This window comes from Haliotis rubra, unplaced genomic scaffold (genome assembly GCF_003918875.1).
Source record: "Haliotis rubra isolate DU_JTF1 unplaced genomic scaffold, ASM391887v1 Scf121, whole genome shotgun sequence".
Lineage (NCBI taxonomy): Eukaryota > Metazoa > Mollusca > Gastropoda > Lepetellida > Haliotidae > Haliotis > Haliotis rubra.
Window position 1 is genome coordinate 1,840,070 of NW_025765126.1, and position 9,850 is coordinate 1,849,919.

Genomic DNA, 9,850 nt, shown 5'->3' on the forward strand with positions numbered 1-9,850 from the left:
AAGTACTGGTCGGTCGGAGTCAGTAGACTGTGTCTGAGTGGGGTATTCATGCTTCACTGCGGCATGGTATCTCAGTGGGTTAGCACTATAAAACCAGCTTCAGTCTGGGCTAGTACAAGCAGCCGCACATACACATACACACGCATGCACGTCGCCATATGAGCGAAATATTCTCAAGCACGACGTTAAAACCCAATTTCACCTCACCTCACCGCACAAAATTGGCGGAAAAATAATGATACATCCGACGAAAACTAGAGAGGTTTCAGCCTTTCGGCTTGAAGCCATGACAAAAACTGTCAAAACTGCATATCAGAATTGTCAACAGACGTTCCATTATACGGAAGTAGTCTTATTGGATCCAGAATATCATTTAACGTTTCCTTTGAACTTAGAAATGAGCAGATGGTTAGTATAAAAAGGGGGAAGAGAGCCGAGGTATGTTATGTAGGAGGCAGACAATGTAATGATGATACACTGACAACTAAACCGGAAGTTTTTGGAAAACAAGATCTGAGATATATATATATATATATTCTCTTCAATGGGAATGCTTGGCAAATGCAGTAGTCCAGTGTTTCAAGTGTCAAATCTTTGCAGCTGTTTCACAAATAAAATGCCGAACAGGTCAAAGTAATTCAGTCAATCGCTTTACACGCATTGCCCATAAACGACTATTTTCACATAGTCAGTACTATTTCAGCAATATTGTAGCGGCGTGAACAACCGATTCTGGGCCTGGCTGACAAGATCATGTGGTTGGCAGAATGAACACGATCCGTGTCGTCGAGGTACCGTGACACACATTCCGCCATACCACACTTCGTAGTCACCTTCATCACTCATACCTGTAGCACTTACCTTACAATTAGTGCTGCTGACAGTAAAGTAGGGCTAAGAGTTCCAGGTTCGCAGGAAAAACATGGGTAGGGTGAAGCCAATTTCAGGTACAGGTATACCCCGAAATATACACTGTACTCATTCACCGTGGACAATCACTTCATGCAGTGCCGTAGAGGTCAATTTATCGAATTTACAATAACCGAAATAATCGAGTCTGCACCAGACAATCCGGTGATCAACAGCATGAACATCGATCTGCGCAAATGGGAACCGATGATATGTGTCAACCAAGTCAGCGGGCCTGACCACCCGATCCCGTTAGTCGCCTCTTACGACAAGCATGGGTTACTGAAGATCAATACTCTAACCCGAATCTTCACGGGTTGCTGACTATATAAACATACTCACTTATTTACGGTCAATGTGTGTAAAGAGATTGACTGAATTAATTGGACCTCTTCGCCACTTTGTTGTCAAACAACTGCAAAGATTCGACACTTGAAACACTGAAGTACTGCTGTAATGTATAATGATGTGTACATCAGTCAAAATCATCAAATTCACAGCACATCGTTTCAGGACATCCAATAAAGTCGAGTGAACAATTCTTAACATATGCTATATTTTGGAGTCACTTTCTCAGTAAAGTAACTGTCACTGGATCCAGAACAATATCTTCTCGATTTAAAAATACAGATTGCTCTACCCCCAAGCAAGCGTCCTCTTACTTTACTCGTTCAGGGCAAAACTATACATGGGGGAGGTGCAAACTGTATTTCATTTCATCACTCATATCTTCATCACTTACCTTTAGTACTGCTGACAGTAAAGTAGGGCAAACAGCCCAGGTTCGCAGCCACACATGGGTAGGGTGAAGACAATTTAAGTTTAACCCGGCTGCTTCTGAAATATACTCTGCACTCATTCCCTGTAGACAATCACTTCAGTACTGTAGATGTTGATAACTTTATTCACATTCATTGATCTTAAGTTATCGAAGCTACAATAACCGAATCGATATAATGAACTTCGACTAACACCGATTCGTATCATTTGATTAACTGATATCTCACAAATATTTAGTGGTCGTGGAGACTTGGAGATAACGAAAATGCACTGTATGTTATAAAAATACTCGGAATCGACAACAATTGGGCTGCTGCCGCCATCGTTGAGACACATCTGGATGATGGTACATACCTCATGCTAGGCTTTACCGCATGACTGAGTTAGCAAGTCTGACTTCGCTCGCTCGACAGAAGTGACAGACAGATGACAAGCCAAATCGATATGACTCCAACAGTGCTAAGTAAAATTCATGTTCACGTAAATAGCAATCCTTCCACACCACACGGGCTTCAAAGTCCTCCGGTTGTTGGAATGTATCTTCTAAATATCCATACCAGGCCAAATTATTGATAATTATGAAATAATAGCTTCTTGATATATATCGCATCTGGGGACTGCTTTTTCTGCAGTTAACTCAGTGATGATTCATTGTAGATCTGTGCAATTATATCACGTCGACCCGGATGTATGTTCAAATAAGTACGTACTGAAATATAGCGTCTGTATTCGTGGCCTTGAGTGTCAGCTTAAAGAGAAGTCCCGTGGTTTGATCCCCGACACGTCATTTCAAAAGACGTTACGCACTTACGCACTCAGGTCGGTGATTCCTGCCATACCAAAATCTTATCTTACCCTCGAAGTGTTTACGCACGCAAACACTTACACACGCGGGTATTTACGTACGCAAGCATTAGACCACTATAATGTGATATCAAAATATGTTACCCATTTACCCAAGTAGGCACTTATGCAGGTACTATCGTTCCATCAGATGTTGAGCGCGTCAGCACTTGCGGATTGTTTTGGCATTTGCAAATCATCTGTCTCATTCACATGAACGTTTTGTACAGAATTGGACCACTCGTTATACAGTTATACCCAGGACAAAACCAGCGGAATAATAGTAAGACATACTAGGATAACATAGGGCTTGGAGCTATGACCATAACTGCCAAATTGTAATTTCATCGTGATTATCAACAGGCGTTTCAATGGCCTTCACTTATCCTCACTTGATTCATAATAACATTTCCCACTTACTACTTGTTCAGTTGTGCAAAAGATATACATGTATGTGCAAAAATTAATGTGATCCATGGGAAAACACACAAGCTGCGAGTATGTATGTATATTTGCTTCCAGTCACAATACAGTACAATGTAGTTTAATCGGAGGAGTTCCGGGATTATCGGGGTTTGCATTGACAATGCATTGATTTGCACCTGTAGCTTTAAATAGCTGATCGTATGCAGGAAAGTACACACAACAGTGGCCTTTGACGCAGAACAAGCAAGAACCAGCCTCAGGCGCAGATTAATACCGGAAACAACCGATCAAGGTATATTCAGTGCAGAATTATGTAGTGAAGGTAACGTTGCAGCGGAGAGCAAGGGGCCTGTGCTTCACGCACGTACACGTTATGTCAACACCTGTTGTCTCCGTCTGAAACAGCTTATTTCAATTGGCAGCATGGGTACACATCTGGGAGATCAACCGATGCATAAAGCACTTTATAGTGTTATATCGTTTCACAGGTTATTTTAATTATCCTAAATCTTAGAATAACACTGGGTAGCACTGAATAACATTATTATTCATGGTCGTGTATATGTGTTGCTTAAAATAGCGCAACAGAGAGGTGGTCGAGTACTTAAAGAGAACGTTCGTCACGCCGGAAGCCCTGATTTGAGTCTCAACAAGAATACACTGTATAAAGACACCGTCTTGTGTGTCTTGCTGTGATTTTGCTGGAATATTGCTAAAAGCGGAGTGTAATAATATTCACTCACTCATATTTGAATCATCACATATGTATATAACATAGTATACTTTTGTGCCTTACATTTAAATTAATATAAAATGAAACAGAAAGCAAATAGGCCAATCATTTCAGTCTTAAAATACACGTGAGGGCACGCTGGAAGGTGTGTTTGAATCGATCCCATACAGGTTAACTCTGGTCGTGGTGGCTCAGAAATTGAGACATGGAAATAGTGACAAGACATAAGTAAAGACATTTTGAATATACAATGTATGTTATTCGTGAACTGTAAACCAGAGATCAATAGTTCGATTATTATCGTTGACTGATACATGCGAGATTTTACGTAGCCACATTCCGTAGAAGCTGCTCATGTGTATGTTGACATTAGTATACCGAATTTGTAAAGTGATAGACGGGACGTATATTTAGATTGGATGCAATTACTTCTCAAATCTTCATAGTGTACAGATGAGAAGAATGCGATGTCAATGTTATTACTCAGATATTTGATAGGCATTTAGAAGTTGTAGGGTAATACAAGACACTTGATATGGATGTGCAACTTCTTTATTATTTACACACGAAGTTTCTGGGCTAATACTTGCCCCTGCATCAGGTGAATGACAGTCAATAGTTACAGAGGTATATATAGTATGTACAGGAAGCCACAGAGTTGTTTTTACAAAGGTATATATAGTATGTACATGAGGCCACAGAGTTGTTTTTACAAAGGTATATATAGTATGTACATGAGGTCACAGAGTTGTTTTTACAAAGGTATATATAGTATGTACATGAGGCCACAGAGTTGTTTTTACAAAGGTATATATAGTATGTACATGAGGCCACAGAGTTGTTTTACCAGGGTATATATGTATATTATGTACATGAGGCCACAGAGTTGTTTTACAAAGGTATATATAGTATGTACATGAGGCCACAGAGTTGTATTTGCAAGGGTATGTATATTATGTACACAGAGGTCACAGAGTTGTTTTACACAAGGTATGTATATTATGTACATGAGGCCACAGAGTTGTTTTACAAAGGTACAAAGGTGTTTTGTATATATAGTATGTACATGAGGCCACAGAGTTGTTTTAACAAGGGTATGTATATTATGTACATGAGGCCACAGAGTTGTTTTTACAAAGGTATATATAGTATGTACATGAGGCCACAGAGTTGTTTTTGCAAGGGTATGTATATTATGTACATGAGGTCACAGAGTTGTTTTTACAAAGGTATGTATATTATGTACATGAGGCCACAGAGTTGTTTTTACAAAGGTATATATAGTATGTACATGAGGCCACAGAGTTGTTTTTACTAGGGTATGTATATTATGTACATGAGGCCACAGAGTTGTTTTTACAAAGGTATATATAGTATGTACATGAAGCCACAGAGTTGTTTTACAATTTTATTACTGTCACACATTCTGCATGGCTTGTTCTCAGTAGAATGTATTTGCCAACATCTCAAATTGTTTTGGCAAATGTCTCCATACATCTCTTTCTATTATAAATCAACACGCCCAAATCTACCACCGCATAAACCACTTAAAATCGACTTTCACATATAAAACATGCCTCTTTACGGAATAGTTTAACAATGTAATTGCCACGATGTCAACTTCCTATTTGTGTGATATAGTTGCATGTCTCATTAGATGCACGTTGCCATACAGTCTGGTAGCTGGTGCGTTTAGCTGGTAACAATTACTGATAAGGAGGATGTGCCAGCATTGTTTGGTCTGTCCTGTACTTGTATATGTGTGATATTTATGAACTGTTCTTCTGCCCATTGTTGCATGAATCCCGGTGTTCGTCTACATCCTGCTAATACGCCATGGTATTAGAGATGTTGTCTGGAGACAGCTGCAGAAATGTAGCTTTGAAAGTATGATTATGATGTATTTTTACAGGATACAGTTTGCAGCAATGTATGTTTTGTGTTTAAACTACCCGCCCCCTCTATCCCGCCCACGCCCGACTTCCCTGTAAACTATTGAAAGGTGAGCCGAAACGAAAAGAACATATTCAAACCCATTATGTGTTTTCGTATGTTCACCTACGCTTGTCATTATTTAGAAATATTGACTCTTTATTGACCGTGAATTTGAAGAACGCTCTCATGTGCATTTGAATATTGCTCCTCTGGCTTTATAACGGGCCAGTAGCTTCGTGTTTGACATAACTGTTAAGTACGCCTCTGTCTTGATAGGGCAGTCACATGTCAGGTTATGATATTACACTATAGTTTAATGTGACTAAGGCGCTCTCTGTTGGGACATGACTTCTCATTTGACTTGACAATACCGTTGCCACACGGAGTGAAATCGTCACAGAAGTGTTAAGGTATATTAACTTGTGTGATCAATATATCGATCTACTCAATATTCAATATTAAACAACAACCATAGTCGACTGGATCGTGATTGAATGATTTATGAAATTCCCTTAGAATCAACAGGGACATCATTCGAATCCTGTGGGAATCAACAGAGACATATTAACGACAATGAAAATGCATTATACATTTGTTGTCTTTGGTAAGTAGACGATGTTGAGGTTCTCGTAGTGTAACATTTTCGTCACATTTCATTTAAATGTTTAATCAGAGTGCTCACTTGCTGTAATGATTGCATAGAGTAAGGTAACGTCTTTACTTTAAGTATTGCTCTCAGATATTAACAGCTTTGATGTGACCATGTTTCTTCATAAACATGCAGAACAGCGAAACAAAACATTACATTCTCTCCCGACTTTAATCATCATCTTGGAGTTATAAATTGCTAACATTAGGGATAGTTTGCCACGGATGATGTATTTACTGTTTTTAGAGGTGCTTGCTAGATTGGATAACGATTTTCACTCACTTGGCCTGTTCGCTTTGCTTACAGTTATTATGTGTAACATCCAGTCATCTGCTATGCGGCAACGGGAAGCAGTGGCCAATACCACGTACTTGTTCAAAGTGGTTTTCCAGGAGCATTGACACTTATATTTGCATGTAGCTAGTTGATCAAATATTCAGAGTATTACATAGAATGCATCACACTTCTTTGTATTTTCATGGGGATTTCCTCGAATTCATGCATCAGCATATTAAATAAACATTATAGTTTTATGTTTAAGGACTTTGCTATGTTGATTATCAATGTGTTGTATAATATATTTTGAGTATTGCACTTAAGGTTTAGCTGTAATGTGTAATTCTGGTACCCTTTGTTGAAAATCAGATCGCGATGGTTAACATGACGTCCCCTCGTTTCTCTCTATGATGGTCATATATTATACAATCAGTTGTTGCTGCACTTCGCAATCGATTCATTCCATCGACATCAACCACACCGATGGTACTCTGACATCTTGTCAGTAGATAGATAGTGTTGCTGGGATTAAGAGAGCATGGCCTGCCGTGGAATGACGTTGACATAACAGTTTATTATGGGTCAGCTGGATGTGCAGGTTTGAGGGTGTGACCGGACCGAGAGATGTTGTCATTCAATGGAGCAACATGGCATAGAGGTATTGCAATGAGGTTTTCCCACTCGTACGTTGTTCTGCAATGCCCTTCTCAACAGCCACGCGATATAGACTTCTGGTACGATAACGCTTGATTCCATGGTGTCAATGCCACTCTCGTTAAATTTATGAATGCTTAAACTACACTTGTTCTTTTGAAATGATTTAGCATTTACACTGAACTCTACTATACTGAGTCAAAAAAGAAACTTCACATTCTTTCTTCAAGGCACTATAAAAGAACAAGAGATGGTAAGATGGTTAAATTGTTATTATTTCATTGCTGAGATCTGTGTGATGTACTCGATACACTGACAGTGCCATAATCAGTTCCATTAGGCTACACCGCCGTTCCAAAACATGGGTATACAGAATGTCAAGTCACAAGAATAAAAATGCGAAATTTCTCAGTTCAATATCGTGTAAGGCCGCCCCGCGCATTCACCACTGCCAAACACCGTCTCCTCATCGACTGCCTGATGCTTGTGAACACGTGGTCGGGGATTCTGCGCCATTGCTCTTGCAAGGTAGCGCCAAGTTCCTGCAAATTCTGAGGTTGGTTCCTAAGACCACGAAGCCTTCTCCCAAGTGCATCCCAAACGTGCTCTGTTGGATTAAGGTCAGGGGACCTCGATGGCCAGTCCATGACGTTGATTCCAGCGTTTTGAAGGAAATTTCGTGTCAACATCGCGGTATGCGGCCGAGCATTATCATGCTGGAACTGTACACCTGGGCCATGAGCCGCCATGAAAGGAACGAGTTCAGGGGTGAGCACCTGGTCGCGGTAAGCAGCAGCTGTGAGGTTTCCACGGATGACCAGAAGTCGGGAACGGTTGTTCCCACAAGAAAGCACCCCACACCATGCAACTTCCGCCCCCGAATCTGTCGTCTTCCTGTACACAACATTGGGCATACCGTTCACGACGTCGTCTCCAGACTCTATGCCTGCCGTCCGCGAATCTGAGGGTAAACCTGGATTTATCGCTAAAGACGACTCGATTCCAGTCTCTCTGGGTCCATCGGAGGTGACGTTGGGCCCACAGCAGACGTTGACGTTGATGAAACGGCGTCAATATTGGCCCACGATATGGACGTCGAGAATGGACATTGGCAGCCCGCAACCGATTTCAAATGGTCTGTGAGGACAGTCGACCTCTAAACATCTCAGCCCTGGTTCGTGTAGCCGGCAGAAATCTGTCACGTAGGTGACGTAGGACGATTTGACGGTCTTCTGCTCGTGACGTCACACGTGGACGACCCGACCTTGGGCGATCAGAAGTGGTGCCAGTTTGTTGTAGGCCACCTCGCAAGTCATACACAGTACGACGGCTGCATCCCATTGCTCTTGCGACGTCAATAACTGATCTTCCCGCTTGCAACATGCCAACGGCACGTTCACGTTGCACATTTGACAATCGTGACATTTCAAGTACCGTTAGAACTGTGGTTTAAAAGTGTTTTTTTCAATTCTTGAGGCCAATGCAAACACGTTCATATGAAGAAAACCTCGATGCGAACATCACGTGATCGACTGCACGTGCAAAACCTGATTTGGCACTAACGTCATTTGCACGAGGAATGGATGGGTTGAGTGGGTTTTGCTAACGTTTTTCTAGAGTCGAAAGATAGAGGGATCCCATTTCGGATACATTGATGTATCATCAGAGAAAAATTATTCATTATTTTTCAAATTACATTTTGTGAAGTTTCTTTTTTGACTCAGTACAGTTTTAATTAGTAAGTGATAATCTAGTCGATACACTGTCCTTCGCTGACAGGTTTTTCAAAATTATAAAAATGTTTATTCTTAGTACACGACTTGTTGTCGTCACGATATGGCTGAAATTAAAATATTGCCGATGTGACGTAAAATTTTAACTCACACACTCATTCACTCACTCACTCATTTAAACTATACATATGCTTATGTAACATGTCGGGTCTGTGGACATTTAGTACACACAGATGACCCTTCGACCTCTGGTGCTCAAGTAGGTTGGCGAATAGAAAGGTTGGTGAGTAGTAGATTGTGTGAGGTGCGATTAGCGACACATTGTTTTATGAAGCTCATATGTCAGAGGAAAGGTGACGCAGGTCAGGAACCATCGTGCTGATTAGCAAATAAAAGAATCATGGGCAGAAGTTAAGGTCATTGTAGACAGTCCAAACTACATCGTTCAGAGACGGAGCTTTCGTACAATCAAGCAGTTCTCTTGTCATATTTACTCACGTTGACAAGACTACGGAATTTACAATTGGAGCTAGTTGGAAGGGAGGATTGTCATCTATCGGTTTGAAGTCCCTGTTCATGACTGACACCAACCAGTTGTCAAGAGTTTGTCCATGTCATGAAGTGCCAGACTCACTACTTTAGGCTGACCTCCGACGTCACGTTTTCCGACAAAGCGTGTGAACATTGATATGATGTGGCAGTACTGCAACTTATAACTAAACATATACTGAAATGTGGATTCACAATATTGGAGGCATTCCTTACTTCATAACTGTTTAGTCTTCAAGGAGTGGTATTCAAGGTTTTATGATCTAAAAGATGCCCATAAACGCCCAAGAGTTGTGTTGAGGATTGTAGTCGTAAGAGCAAATTACAGTAATCAGTACACAATAAAGAAAGCCTTTTGAAAGC